A 15,210-nucleotide genomic window follows, 5' to 3' on the forward strand; every position below is an offset into this window, starting at 1 on the left:
GACCTTTGTTCACTTGTTTATCTGCTGACCTTCCCTCCACTATTGTCCTATGACCCTGCCAAATCCCCCTCTGCGAGAAACACCCAAGAATGATCAATAAAAATAAATAAATAAATAAAAGGGGGAAAAAAAAAAAACAATGAATCTCTCATTTCTAGTTGTAAGTAGGTTAGAAATGAGTCAGCGCTCCTCATGTCATAAAGTATAAGTTGTTTTGTTTTGTTGTGTTTTTTGGAGACGGAATCGCCCAGGCAGTGGCATGATCTCGGTTCACTACAACCTCCGCCTCCCGAGTTCAAGCGATTCTCCTGACTCAGCCTCCCAAGTAGCTGGGACTACAGGCACACGCCACCACACCAGGCTGAATTTTTGTATTTTAGTAGAGATGGGGTTTCACTGTGTTGCCCAGGCTGGTTTCGAACTCCTGAGCTCAGGCAATCCACCCACCACCCCACCTCGGCCTCCCAAAGTACTAGGATTATAGGCGTGAGCCACCACGCCTGGCATAAGTTGTTAATACATCCATTTTGCTTGAGTCTTACTCTGGCTGAAGAGTTGTGTTGTTTTGTTTTTGTTTTTGTTTTGTAACATTCAATCAAAACCTTTTTCTAACTGCTTTAGCAGAGACTAAAGATTGGAAAAATAGAATAATTTTCTGTTTTTCCAAGTGAGGGTAGTCTTTCCAAACTGTAAGTTAGCCCTTAGACTAGAAGCATAGAAGAAGCTTATTGTGCTGCTGTTCAAATATATCTTTCCAGAAAAGCAGCCTTAGTGAATTCTAACACTGTATATAATCATTGTTTAAATGATCCTTTTTAATTGAAAACAATTTTTTCACTACCACTCTCCATACTGTTTAATGTGATTTTTAATCTAATGTGTGTAGAACTAATTCTTTGTTATTGTTTTAGTCAGAGACGTTGATTTGATGAATCTATAAATCAATGTACATCAAAGTCATAATAGGACTAAAACACTATAAGAAATATAACTGAATTTCCCAGAACTTAAGATCATTTACAAAAATGTGATTACCACAGAACATGCGATGCATACATTTAAACATTAAAAATCATTTTTGACTAATAAAGTAGGCAATTTCCTGAATACTTGTCCCTCCTAGCAACAATTCCACATTATTTATAACTCTAAGTGTAGACTCTTTTTTAAAAAACATGCACTATCAGGTAGGAGAGTTAAACATCAATCCACTACTTTTATGGCAATTTGGCTTGAAGTGATTCAGATTAATTTAATCACTTACCTAGCAAGGTCCTTAGGCAGTGGTCCTCAAATTTTAGACAGCAAGGAAGCACCCACAGTGCAAATTCAAATGTGGAATCCTACGCCTTGGCCAGAAAAATAACCTGATTCTGAAGACCCAAAATAATTACTTTTAATTAGCACCTGGGATACTTTCAAAGGGAATCATGCTAAAAGATTAGCATGATCCCTAGACAAAAGATGAATCACTTTGACAGGGCTGGTAAAAGACCTGGATTTCAAGACATTTGGCAGCCTGGGTGGGACACAGAAGGCATGGCCCTGGGCAATCCAATAAAATAGCACAGAGACACATCAGAAGACAAGTCGTATCAGTCCTGACAACAGATGACCAGCAGGCTCAATTCTCCCTCCTTGCCTTCCCATTGGAATACATATTCCAAATCAAAGTTTAAATGAGAGGCAACACTGTACCTGGCTGGAAATGAGGAATCTCTGTTGGTAGCTGAGGCTTGCTCTGACCTCTCTATCACTAGGTCAGGGGAAAGAGGGTCATTTCACTCTCTCCCATTCCCTTCAGAGAAACAGATCCTGAGTTGCCCCTCCCCTCCTGGTTTCTAGCCCCACTGGTAATTCTCTTTCAAGGCAGTTCTCTCCCAGTAGTGCAGTGTGCATGGCCAGATGTGGAAGGTAAAGCCCTGAGGTGCACTGAGTACTGGGCAGCGAGCGACAGGTAGCTGCAGGAACAGAATGAGCTCTCAGCATAGTACAGTCTCACCACTAACACCCCAAAAAACTAAAAAAAAAAAAAACAACTATAAATTATTTCAAATCACACAAAAACACTCCCCTCATTATAGTTACAGGACCGAAAGATTCAACACTAGGAAAGGAAGACCTCTCCTAAGTATAGAAAATGATCTATCCTTCATAAATTTGGCTGTACCCATTCATCTGCTTTCCAAGCTAACATAAAGAGGAAGATTCCTCCAGCTTCCAAGTGTAGTGAGAGAGACGAAGGAACACTTGGTCACTCTGACCAGTCAACATGCCCCTCTTTTGTCAAGGTAAGTAAACCAAAAACATTAATAACAACACAAGACCTTTAAGAAGCTCTTGCATAAGAAAAGAGGGGAACTACCATAAACAGGAAGAGGGAAAGCTTGCTCCTGTAATGGACTTACACTAGGAATATGGAAATCAAACCGAGGAATTATCTACTCTATGTTCCCAATTTTAAAAAGAAAAAGAGAAAGGGAAAGACCTCTAAAAGCAAGAGATGAGGAAGGAAAAACAGCTGAGATTAAAAAGGAAACTGGATAAGAAAAAACTGGAAGGAAATTCAAACATGTAACAGTAGAGATAAAAATTCTACATTCAAGGCAACAGAGAGATGTATAGAAGCTGGAAAAAAATCACATTCGTGTTTCAGTGTATAAGCACATAAGATCCTCTCCAAACACACAAAAGAAAAAAGACCATGATGAAAACAATGCATATTGTTTGATGGAAGGACAAAGAACACAGGTCCAACCTACAAATAACTGGAATTTATGAACTACAATCATAAGCAAATGTACAACTGAAAAACTGTTCTAAGATGGAAAAAAAAAAGATTTAAAATATTTACCTATAAATTGAAAGAATTCACCATGTTTCTAAAAAAAACCAAAGCTGCTGGAAAGAAACTTATGCCTAAACATAGCCTACAGGAATATCTTAATTTACAGACTAGAAAGAAAAAAAGATGCAGGCAAAAAAAAAAAAAAAAAGGTTTACCTACAATTAGCAAAAATCAGGGTAGCCTCTGCCATCTTCACCCACTGCAACAAATGCCAGATGATAGAGCAATGTCTGCAATGTCTGGGGATTTGATTTACACTTTGTATCTTAGCATCTATAACAGATAGGCAAACAGTAAACATTTTTTTTTTTGAGACGGAGTGTCGCTCTGTTGCCCAGGCTGGAGTGCAGTGGTGCTATCCTGGCTCACTGCAAGCTCCGCCTCCCGAGTTCATGCCATTCTCCTGCCTCAGCCTCCCGAGTAGCTGGGACTACAGGGGCCCACCACCACGCCCAGCTAATTTTTTGTATTTTTTAGTAGAGACGGGGTTTCACTGTGTTAGCCAGGATGGTCTCGATCTCCTGACCTCGTGATCCGCCCATCTCGGCCTCTGGAAGTGCTGGGATTACAGGTGTGAGCCACCGTGCCCGGCCAGTAAACATTTTTTTTTAAGTTGTAAATGAATAAAAGAAAAATTCAGACCAGGCACAGTGGCTCATGCCTGTAATCCCAGCACTTTGGGAGGCTGAGACAGGAGAATCACCTGAGGTCAGGAGTTCAAGACCAGCCTGGCAAACATGGCAAAATCCCTTCTCTACTAAAAATACAAAAATTAGCCAGGTGCAGTGGTGTGCACCTGTAGTCCCAGCTACTCCAGAGGCTGAGGCAGGAGAATCGCTTAAACCCAGGAGGCGAAAGTTGCAGTGAGCTAAGATTGTGCCACTGCACTCCAGCCTGGGCGACAAAGCGAGACTCCATCTTAAAAAAAAAAAAAAGAAAAATTCAAAAATTTGAATGGACTTATTCTATATACCTCTTCTCATTTATAGTACCTTTCTTCAACTTTCAGGCCTGTTCACTTCTTGGACCTTTTCTTACACAAACTGATGTACACTTTGCAAGGCTGAGGTAGGAGGATCACTTGAGGCTAGGAATTCAAGGTTGCAGTGAGCTATGACCGTGACACTGCCCTTTAGCCTGGAAGACAGCAAGATCCTTCTCTAAAACAAACAAACAACAACAATAACAACAAGAAAAAAACCACAGATCTATATGACATCCAATCTTTCTGATACCAGTATCATTACTTTTATCAAAAGATAATTTTTTAATAAAACTCTGCAAGCACATAAGAAAAACTGTTCCACCACTGATGACAATTTGAGCTGATCCACAGCTCAAACTCTCTTGCTGCCTTTGAACAGTAGGTAGTAGGACTAGTACAACAAACTCTAGTCAGCACATATGCCAAGTATCCCAGAATTAGGAAATAAGGAGATAATGGGGTATCCTTGGCCAAAAGTATCCAAAAAATAAGAAGAGACAGAAAGGAGCAGTGGCTCATGCCTGTAATCCCAGCATTTTGGGAGGCCAAGGTGGATGGATCACCTGAGGTAAGGAGTTTCAGACCAGCCTGACCAACACGGTGAAACCCCATCTCTACTAAAAATACAAAAATTAGCTGGGCGTGGTGGCGGGCGCATGTAATCCCAGCAACTTGGGAGGCTGAGGCAGAAGAATTGCTTGAACCTGGGAGGCAGAGGTTGCAATGAGCTGAGATCATGCCATTGCACTCCAGCTTGGGCGACAGAGCAAGACTCCGACTCAAAAAAAAAAAAAAAAAAAAGACCAACACAATATCAGAAGCTAAAGAATCAGTGCCAGTCTGAATACAGATTACAGAGCAAAGTGTCTTTAAAATATACTACCAAGTGCCATATTTTTATTTTGGAAAATAAAAAAAGGAAATGGTTGGACATTTTTGTAATGAAAGGCACATTCCCTTTAAATTTTTCTTCTTGCAAAAGTCTTTGTTCAGAGATAAGACTAATGTGCCTTCTATTTCCACAAGTTTTTCATTCATTCACTCAGTACCTACAATACCCTAGTGCTTGCTGTGAGTGTCCTCCTAGAAAAGAATGCCAGACTTCCTGGCAAAACTGGGGAAGACTCCAAAACTTGGAGTTCTGAATACATGAATTCAATTCTTGAAGAAATGAATTTTGAAATTTGAGTGAGGGCCAACCAGGTGGAGACAAAGTCACTCCAAAAAGATTGAGGAGCTCCTGCAAAGACAGAGTCTGAAAAGAATGCAAGGTTTAAAAATAAAACAAATGTCAGTGGATGGAGCATAGCTCGGGTGGAGAAGAGTATGGGCAAATAAGGTCTAATGGTTCCCAACTTTATGGGGAACCCACTCTTCAAGGGGCTGCTTGGAAATAAATGGGATCATATTGGATTGTTAAAAAGAAGTTAGAGTTTGCCATTGCCATTTAGTGCTGAGGGACCAGGTAAAATAAACATCCTACAATGTGCAGGACAATCCCACACAGTGAAGAGTTGTCTGTAAAAATGCCAGTAGAGCTCCCTTTGAGAAATACTGGGAAGTAGGTAAGGAATTAACAAAGTCTAGAGAATTTAACTCTAGGGCCTCAGCGTATCCTTTAAAATCTGTGATCACAATCTCCATTTCACTCACTAAATATTTACTAGGTGCTAAAAGATAAACCAAGGCACATTAAAATTTTAAAGAATTTATTTGAGGTCAGGCACAGTAATCCTAGCACTTTGGGAGGACAAGGCAGGTGGATTGCCTGAGCTCAGGAATTCAAGACCAGCCTGGGCAAATAGTGAGATCCCGCCTCTACAAAAAAATACAAAAATTAGCCTGGCATAGTGGTGCATGCCTGTAGTCCCAGCTACTTGGGCGGCTGAGGTGGGAGGATAGCTGGAGCCCAGGAAATTGAGGCTGCAGTGAGCCATAACTGCACTACCGCCCTCCAGCCTGGGCGACACAACAAGATACTGTCTCAAAAAACAAAAACAAGAAAATGTTTATTTAAGCAGACAATGGTTAACCCATTTATGCTGGAGGTTGCAAATTTTTTTTGTGAAAAATCAGACCTTGGCGATGACCTTGAGCAGGATATAAATAACTCCCACAAGCTTAGCATTCCAATAATGGAACACTAGGCATATTAATGAATTGGTCAGCTCCAGAATGCAAGCAATATGGGGCTGCACCAAAAGGACACAGTTAGAAGGCTTTTGAAGAGTGAATGGCAGAAGCAAGGCCAAGAAAATCTGTGATTGGTCAAAGTGGAGTAGCCTTACTTGGATCATTCCAGTAAAAGTCAGTGGTTAGAGGTTAGTTGATGGTTTCTGATTGGTTAAGCTAAAGTTTCATTTTCCTAGAATACAACCATTTACACTGAGTTTGGTGTAAGTCTGTTTATGTAGGAACCCAGGGCACTGGAGCTTCCTCAGGCAATGGCCTCCCAATTAATTATTTTAACACAGGAAGCTGTTTTTGCTGGGCAATAAATATGTTTCCTTCTTTCCTTTGACCACCATGAAGCTTGGAACTTTGTGGCCTACCTTTAATAACTGTACAACAGGCCGGGCGCAGTGGCTCACGCCTGTAATCCCAGCACTTTGGGAGGCCGAGGCGGGCGGATCACGAGGTCAGGAGATCGAGACCATCTTGGCTAACACGGTGAAACCCGGTCTCTACTAAAGATACAAAATTAGCCGGGCAAGGTGGCGGGCGCCTGTACTCCCAGCTACTCAGGAGGCTGAGGCAGGAGAATGGCGTGAACTCGGGGGCCGGAGCCTGCAGTGAGCCAAGATCACGCCACTGCACTCCAGCCTGGGCGACAGAGCAAGACTCCATCTCAAAAAAAATTAAAAAATAAATAAATAAATAACTCTACAACATTCACAGTATATTTTCAGTATAACTCACCCTAATCACATCTTTCTATTCAAGCTTCATATTTTTATGATCTTGATTTCTCTTTATTTTGTATGTTATATTATATAGTTTATAAGCTACCTCAAATACTTTTGGAACAAAATTGAGTTTAAATTTAAAACTCTAAGCTACAAAAGTACAATAAAAAACAAAAAAGAAAAAGAAAACTAGATAGTAAGATGGGAAGAAAAAAATATTACACTGAGCCCCCAAATCATCCTGAGAGGTCTGAGCCACTTTTTTTTTTGAGAGGGGGGTCTCACTATGTCACCCAGGTTGGAGGGCAGTGATACCATCTCAGCTGACTGCAACCTCCACCTGCCAGGCTCAAGCAATCCTCCCGCCTCAGCCTCTTGAGTAGCTGGGACCACATGTGTGCACCACCATGCACAGCTAATTTTTTGTATTTTTTGTAGAGACAGGGTTTTGCAATGTTGCCAAGGCTGGTCTCAAACTCCTCAGCTCAGGCAATTTGCCTGCCTCAGCCTCCCAAAGTGCTGAATCACAGGCATGAACCACTGCACCCAGCCTTGGTCTAAGAGACTTTCAAAAAGAAGTATAATACAGTCTTTGCCTTCAATAGTTTGTAATCAAATTTTTTTTTATTTTTCAGAATACACATTCTTCTCAAAGTAATCAAATTTTTAAGTAAAGATTCACATTGAAAAGAACATCAGAGAATAATGGATAACAAAAAACAGTGATAAATTGTACAACCACTGTTTAAAGAATTAGTATGGATTAAAATAATTAAAATCGCATATATTACTATGTATTAAGAACTAGTAACAAATCCTCAGAGCAACTTTTTGAGGTAAATTACTAGGATTTTCTTTATTTTATAGATAAGGAAATTGAGACAGAGAGGGTAACTTGTCCAAGGTAACACAGCTGTTAAGTGTAGTAATTTGACCTAAGGAAGTCTGGAACCAGAGCCTGTGCCCTACGGGAGTTAGATTTCAGTTAATCCTTGAATTATAGGAGGATATAGAAAGAAAGAAATAGAAGGGATGGGGCAGTGGCAGTGAACCTTGGAACAGATTGAAATGAGGTAGACCAGTAAAGAACCTGAATGGAGAGTACAGATTGAGGGATATTGAGAATCTGGGGACAGGGTGCAGGAAGTTTACAGTCTTAAAACTCAAAGGAAGCTTGGAGACGTAGCTCTCGCCTTTAGTCCTCACTACTCAGGAGGCTGAGGCAGGAGGGCTGCTTGAGCCAGGAGTCAAGGCTGCGTAGTGCCTTCTAATTGTGCCTCTAAATAGCCACTGCACTCCAGCCTGGGCAACTTAGAGACCCCACTTCTTAAAAAACCAAAAGAAGAAACCAAAAAACTCAAAGGAGATTCCATTTGAAACAATTGGCAATAGGAAACCATTCTAGGTTCTTGAGCTCAGATGATAAAAAGGTTTTCTCGGAAAGATGTTACATGACAGTGATATGAAATAACCCTAGCTTCAAAGCTACACTCCTATTACTAAGCCCTCTTCCTGGATCCTATAAACCTATGTGATCAGGTAAGCACATTAGAGAAGTCTTGTCTCTGCAGTTTTCAGCAACCATTCCCTAATTAAGATTCCTTCAGGTACAGCTTATTCTCCTATTCTCCATTCCCCAACTTTCTAATTGCTTTATTATACTCAGGCTGCTTGTCCCCTGAAAACATTTGTTTTCAATAGATAATCACCAAATGATCTCCATGGCTTTTTTTTTTCTTAAGGTTCCCTGATTATATTTATGATTCAAACACAACCTCCTGGGTCCCAAACACATCTCTAGGTTTCAAAGATAATCAAATCAAGCCCATCTTAAGAAATCTTCTGTAAGCTTTACTCTCCTTGTTTTTCCTAAAGGGCTGCTTTACTTTTCTCAGAAATGTATTAGGCATCAGGAACTACTGTCGACATGTAGTTTGTCACAAAACATTATACATAACTTGAATGGCCCACCATGTACCAAAATCTCAGTTAACCTTATCCTAAATAAAACAGGAGACAAGGGAAATAATCTTTTAACACTCCACATTCAAATGTACGCAATTTAGAACTACTATTTCCACTAATTTCTTCAATTTAAAATATCAATAACAATTTTTAAACTCTACAATTTGCAAGACTTTAATTTTAATTTCTCAATACTCAGGATTTATTTTTTGGTCAAGGTTCTGTAACATTTCCTCTGGTCACTGTTTAACCCTTCCGAAGCAATGAGAAAGGATTCTACTTGCAGTCCTAAGATGTATTTGAGTACCACACAGGGCCTATGTCCTTCCATCCTGAGAAGCATAAACTTGTTTTTGCCACTAAAGAATAGAGACCATTGTCCAATAACAAAAGTTATAAATATGACTCAAAATGAACCTGTGACAAAGATTTATTAAACTCACAATGGAACAAGCTGAATGGCTTAGTGTGCTCAAAAGCATTTCAGGAACTGAGCATAAACACTGAAGAAAGGATGGTTAAGTTTGATAGGTTAGACAGAAAAATGGTTAATATTGGCCGGGCGCGGTGGCTGACGCCTGTGATCCCAGCACTTTGAGAGGCCGAGGCAGGCGGATCACAAGATCAGGAGTTCCGGACCAGCCTGGCCAATATGGTGAAACCCCGTCTCCACTAAACTTACAAAAACTAGCTGAGCGTGGTGGCGGGCACCTGTAGTCCCAGCAACTCGGGAAGCTGAGGCAGGAGAATTGCTTGAACCCGAGAGGCAGAGGTTGCAGTGAGCCGAGATCGTGCCACTGCACTCCAGCCTGGGCGACAGAGCAAGACTCTGTCTCAAAAAAAAGAAAAGAAAAATGGCTAATATCCTACAAGGCAATAAAACTACAACCTTTAGGAGTACTGTATTTTTTTCTCTCCCACTCAGAAATAATTTGCGTCTCCATTAATGAAAAAGATGTTAACTACAAAGCCTAGGCCCTAATCAATATCATCATGCCAAACAAAATATAGTCCCCTAGACATCTAAATCATCTTCAGGTGGGCCTGTTAGACAGGCTCCATTTTGACTCTGAAAAAAACATGCTGTCCTTTTGCCTTATTTCCAATACTTTTGTAATTTTTACCGCCACTAAAAGTTTCTAAAAATCAGTCAACGATTCCTTTATCATTCTCCCGTCCTCCCCGCCAATTCTTGATTTTATAGGTTTTTTGGGAGGTTTAAAAAAAAAAGAAAAACCTGTTGGCTCTAAATATCAAGTTATTCCTCCTGATACTTAATCTGAAACTTCAAATTAAGTTGGACTCAGCCACTGGAAGCCCCAGTAATTTAATACTGTTTCAACCAAAGATTTGCTATCAGTATGTGGATTTTAAACACAAAGTAGTTACTACCCACTTCGAGGGTGCTTTGGGTACTGGGCCAGGTGTGCTGGTGACACCGTGTGCGCGACGGGGACCGGGTCCCCGAGGAGGGAGTGTCCTCGCCCTTCCCCGCTCGCGGCGGCCAGCACAGGCCTGCAGTTCACCGGCGGGGACCCGCTTCCCCGGCCTTTTGTTCAGGACTGGGCTGTTTCCCGCCTACCCGCGCGTGCCCTTCCTCCCTGTCCTAGGAGTGGGGCGAGGACCGTGTGGGAAGCAGAGCCGGGAGGAGGCAACCGGCAAGGGCTGTGGGGAATACTCACCCCTCTCCGCTCGGCCCCTGACCCCGCAGCCCAGCCCGGCGAGGGCGGGGCGACGGGGCCAGGGGGAGGAGAGCCGGGGAGAGGGACCCAGCGCCCTGCGAGGCCACTGCCGCGCCGGTGACCCTACGGAACTGAATGATGGGACTGCGGGGGCCTCGAGGGCGGAGGAAGAGCCGAGCCAGCGCGCCCCGAAGCCAACCAGAAGTGGCAGTGGCCTCCTTCAGTCAGGTCCGCCACGGCCGAGTCGGAGCGTGCGCACTGCGCCCTCCCGCGCCGTGGGGGCCGCCTAGCGCAGGCCGGTGACGTGATCGGCCGCGCGCTCTGGGCAGGGCGGGGCTGAGACCCAGGCCGGGACTGGGAGCGGGTGGAGAGGAGGGAAGCGAGACCTCCCCGCCGCCCGCGACCACCCCCGCCAAGGCCCCGCCCCTCGCCTGGCGGGCAGCTCTCCCCCGTCAACCCCCACCTCCAACCCAGCGCAGGCGGTGCCCTCCGCGGAGCACAAAGGCGGCTCGTTGAGGGGGGAGCGGGTTACTAGCATCCCCTTAAGAGGTTGGGGAGCCATGCCAGCCAGCATGCTTACGCTACAAAAAGTCCTGTAAACACCACAATTAAGCACAAGCACGGCTACCCCTTGAAAACTTACGGATGGAGGGAGAAGTTAGGAATTCGAATATTGACAATAGTACCATCTGTGGCACATATCCCAGAGGAGAAAAAAAAAAAAACTAGCTGCAAAATTAAATTGGGGCGAAACGATGGGGATAAAGACTAGAAAAAATGTAGGAGTAACAGGGGTAATCGAACTGAAATAGCAGACATCTGAAAGAAAACTAGCATCTGCTCCTTCTAACAACAGAGTTAAATTTGTTGGAAATGAAAGGAGAAAATGCAGGCGAAGAAGTGAAAGGAAAACCTGCCTTCAAACTACATGACATGGTTTTTTGATCTTGTACTACAGTTGTGTAAGATGTCACCATTGGAGGAAACTAGGTGATAGGTACACGGGACTCTAGGTGCTGTAGTATTTTTGCAATTTCCTGTGTCTATAATTATTTCCAAATAATAAGTGTTTTTAAAAGGAGAGAATACTGATCAGTGGCGACCAGGGCAAAGGGCTGGAGGAAGGGGTTGACTAAAAAGGAGCTTGAGAGCTTCTATACGGTGATTGTGTTGGTGACTAAACCACTGTTTGACAAAACCCATAAGAGGTATAAATTTTACTGCTTGTGAAATAGTTTAAAACTCAAAATGATGCGACTAATAAATATGAACTTACACTAACATTTTTTAGCAACTATGGATATAAAGTAATTGGTAGCTGCCAATTTAGATTATCCATTTAATTTTTTTAAAAGCACAAGGCAGTGTGTTCTGAATGAGAGCTTAAGTAGACCAGGTGTCTCCATCAACTTTAAGTATTTACCTTAAAAACGTATTTCACAGATGAAAACAAGAATGCGGCTGGGCACAGTGACTCACGCCTGTAATCCCAGCACTTTGGGAGCCCGAGGTAGGAGGATCGCTTTAGCCCAGGAGTTCGAGACCAGCTATGGGCAAGGCAGTGAGACCTCATCTCTACAAAAATTTTTCAAAATAAGAATAAATTTTTTTAAAAAGAATGCATTGCTTTACATTGTACTCCATATTTTAGAAACACAGTGCACCAACCACCATGTTAATTTAAAAAAAATTTTTTTTGCACTGGAGGTGTTTTAAAGTTTCATAATTCACATAGCAAAAACAAAGAAACTAAAAGAAATAACTCAGTTAACCTCCATGTACTTCCTCTCATCATATCCCTCATGGCAAAGAATGATATTGGCCTGTTTATGTGTTTACCCTACAACACTATAAACTGCTTTAAGGCTACGGTCTGTCATCATAGCATTTCAAGGTTCAAGCAGGGCTCCTGTAGCTCTCCTCTCTGATCGCTGAGGTTCACCGAAAAATCTACTGACAAAGGACAGAGTAATTGGAGGAAATGCATGCAAGTTTATTTAGCATATATACATGAGAACCTTCAGAATGAAGACCCAAAGATACAGGGGAAATTGTAATGTTCATTTGTACATCCAACAAAGTATGGACAGCCATGTAGAAATATGATTGGACAAAAGGGTATGCTCTAATGCTAATAGCCTGAGTGGGGAAACCCAGCAAGGCCTGTCTGTCTAGATTCTTCTTGGACTCTCTGGGCATGCATTCCTTCCTTCTGGGTGTGGGGCGGGACCCTCTCTGCAATGAGGGTCTTAGGACCTACAGTCAAAAAAGGTAGATCAGATAATTTCTTTATGGCCAGTTTTTACAAAGAAAGGCGGGAGAAAATTAAAGTAATATTTCCAGGATTTATGACTGGCTTTGGGGAAAAGAGGTTCTAGTTTCTATGGCCTGCCTAGTTTCTGTGGCTAGCGTCAGGGGAGAATGGGACCAAGAGACAGGAAGGCAGGAGGTCAGAGAAAAACTTTTGCTTCTGAGGCTGCTTCTGAGAGTTTCATTGTGGGGTATTATTTTCTAGTCCCAATATTCCTAACTAGTAGTAAGTATTCTTTGAATAAAACAAGGAATTGATCACAAAAAGAGAGGAAGTTAAAATTTATTGAACGCCTATTATATTCCAGAAGCTTTATATGTACATAGTTAATCTCATAACTTCATGACATACCCATTTTATAATATCTTAATTATTAAATTCTTTTAATACTTATTTTATTAGATTTCTCTGTTTCATTTGGACATGTTGCTCACTTCTAAAAAGTCTTGCTTCCTTTCACTTACGTAAAACCCAGTCCCCTGATTCTCCTTCCAGCTCTGTGGCCATTCTTTTTTTTAAAGACAAAGTCTCCCGCTCTTTCACCCAGGCTGGAATGCAATGGCCTGGTCATAACTTACTGTAACCTGGAATTCCTGGCCTCAAGCAATCCTCCCACCTCAGCCTCCCGAAGTGCTGGGATTACAGATGGGATTACAGATGCGGCCATTCTTTTTTCTCATTGTTTTAGGCTTTTGTTTGTCCATTATACTTTAATGCTCATGTTTCACACAGAGTCTTCTAAAACTTGAAACTTCAGCTTTTTTGTTTTTTGTTTTAGTTTTCTGATACTCATGTAAATTTTTTTTAATTCAAAACAGGGTTATACAAACTGCATTACATTCAAAGTCATTTTCCTTTAACCAATAAACACTTTTATTACCAAAAATTACAAAGCAGTATAAATGTGTCTTTCAAAATATAATTACAGGATTTATTTTAAAATATAATTCATAATATCCTTTCAATAGTATGGTCCTATAAAGGGATACAAATTTAAAGTTCCATGGTAAATGTCTTATTTTCTCAATTTTGTCAGTTCTTATTACTCGCATGCATATATCCTTTCTGCTCATATGCCATAGGTCACATCTATATTCAAGGAAGGAAGAAAATGTAGCATCTAGCCATGGGCTCAGTCAAACCTTGACAGGGTGGGATTGTTTTATTATTAAAAGAAAGAAGAGAAGAATAGATACTAGGGAACAAAAGCTATCTCTACTGCAGCTTATAGTAGGCAGATCTCTTCCACCACCCTCCAGGAGGTCCTTAGGAAAAGATAAATTATATAAAAGAGTTAGAGGAGGTAATCTGATTGGATGGCAGAGATAAGAAACTTGTCTTGAAGCTGTGTGTGCATAGCACTTACTTAAAAGTGTGAGAGAAAAAAACACTAGTAGGCAAAACTATAGAGACAGTAAAAGATCAGTAGTTGCAAGAGTTTGGGGGAAGGGAGGCAAAGAGGGAAGAGATGAATACATGGAGAATAGGGCATTTTTTAGGACAGTGAAACTATGATATATGATACTGAAATAGTGGATATATACATTATGCATTTGTCAGAACTCATATTGCAAAGACAAGGAACAAGGCTAGAATCTGGTAACCCAGAAGGATATGCTATAGACATGCAGTTTTTCTACATCCCCAAAAGTAAAAGAACATAGGGCCCTCTCAACTAATTCCAATGGGGGTAAAAAAAAAGCACCTGGATAATAATAGACCACTGCCAGAATTATCCTTGCAGAACATTGGGTTCCCCTGATAAATTTAAAATACAGTGTATAGTTCCCAACTATCCTCAAACGCTTGAAAGATTAAAAAGTCCAACCATGAAGGTTGGACACCACAAGGCGTGGTGGCTCACGCCTGTAATCCCAGCACTTTTGGAGGCCCAGGCAGGTGGATCACTTGAGGCCAGGAGTTCGAGACCAGCCTGGCCAATATGGTGAAACCCCCATCTCTACTAAAAATACAAAAATTATTTGGGCGTGGTGGTGCATGCCTATAATCCCAGCTACTTGGGAGGCTGAGACATGAGAATCGCTTAAACCTGGGGATGGGAGCAGAGAGTGGGGTAGGGGTGGGGGCAGAGGTTGCAGTGAGCCAAGATGGCACCACTGCACTCCAGCTTGGGCAACAAAGCAAGACTCCGTCTCCAAAAAAAAAAAGAAGGAAAAACTGGAGACAAAGCAAATACCAAAATTCACTACATGAAATACTCCAACTTATTCCGACTCTTACTCAGATTGCTCAAATTGATCATTTCTGGAAATGTGTTCTAACCTTCATAGTACAAACTAGACTCTCAAGAATAAGATCCTAAAAACTCAAGCACAGGCAGAAGCTATAATCCCATTACTATCCTTTTTTTTTTTTTTGAGACGGAGTCTCGCTCTGTCGCCCAGGCTGGGGTGCAGTGGCATGATCTCGGCTCACTGCAATCTTCTTCGCCTCCAGGGTTCAAGCAATTCTCTGGCCTCAGCCCCCTGAGTAGCTGGGATTATAGGCGCGTG

General features: G+C 41.8%; 1 protein-coding gene across 3 annotated transcripts in view; it reads right to left on the minus strand.

Annotated features, from left to right (window-relative positions):
* ATG10 (autophagy related 10) overlaps window positions 1-11,419 on the minus strand; it is a 287,839-nt gene extending 276,420 nt beyond the window's left edge. The window contains exon 1 of one of the 3 annotated variants that reach the window (XM_063604415.1): window positions 10,387-11,419. The gene's annotated coding sequence lies outside the window, so the exon portion shown is untranslated. Of the gene's footprint in view, window positions 1-1,264; window positions 5,169-10,386 lie in introns of those variants that run through there. The other 2 variants (XM_003822249.5, XM_057302265.2) reach the window with 2 other exon arrangements.
* Between the last annotated feature and the right edge of the window lie 3,791 nt (window positions 11,420-15,210).

Source organism: Pan paniscus, chromosome 4, assembly GCF_029289425.2.
Source record: "Pan paniscus chromosome 4, NHGRI_mPanPan1-v2.0_pri, whole genome shotgun sequence".
Lineage (NCBI taxonomy): Eukaryota > Metazoa > Chordata > Mammalia > Primates > Hominidae > Pan > Pan paniscus.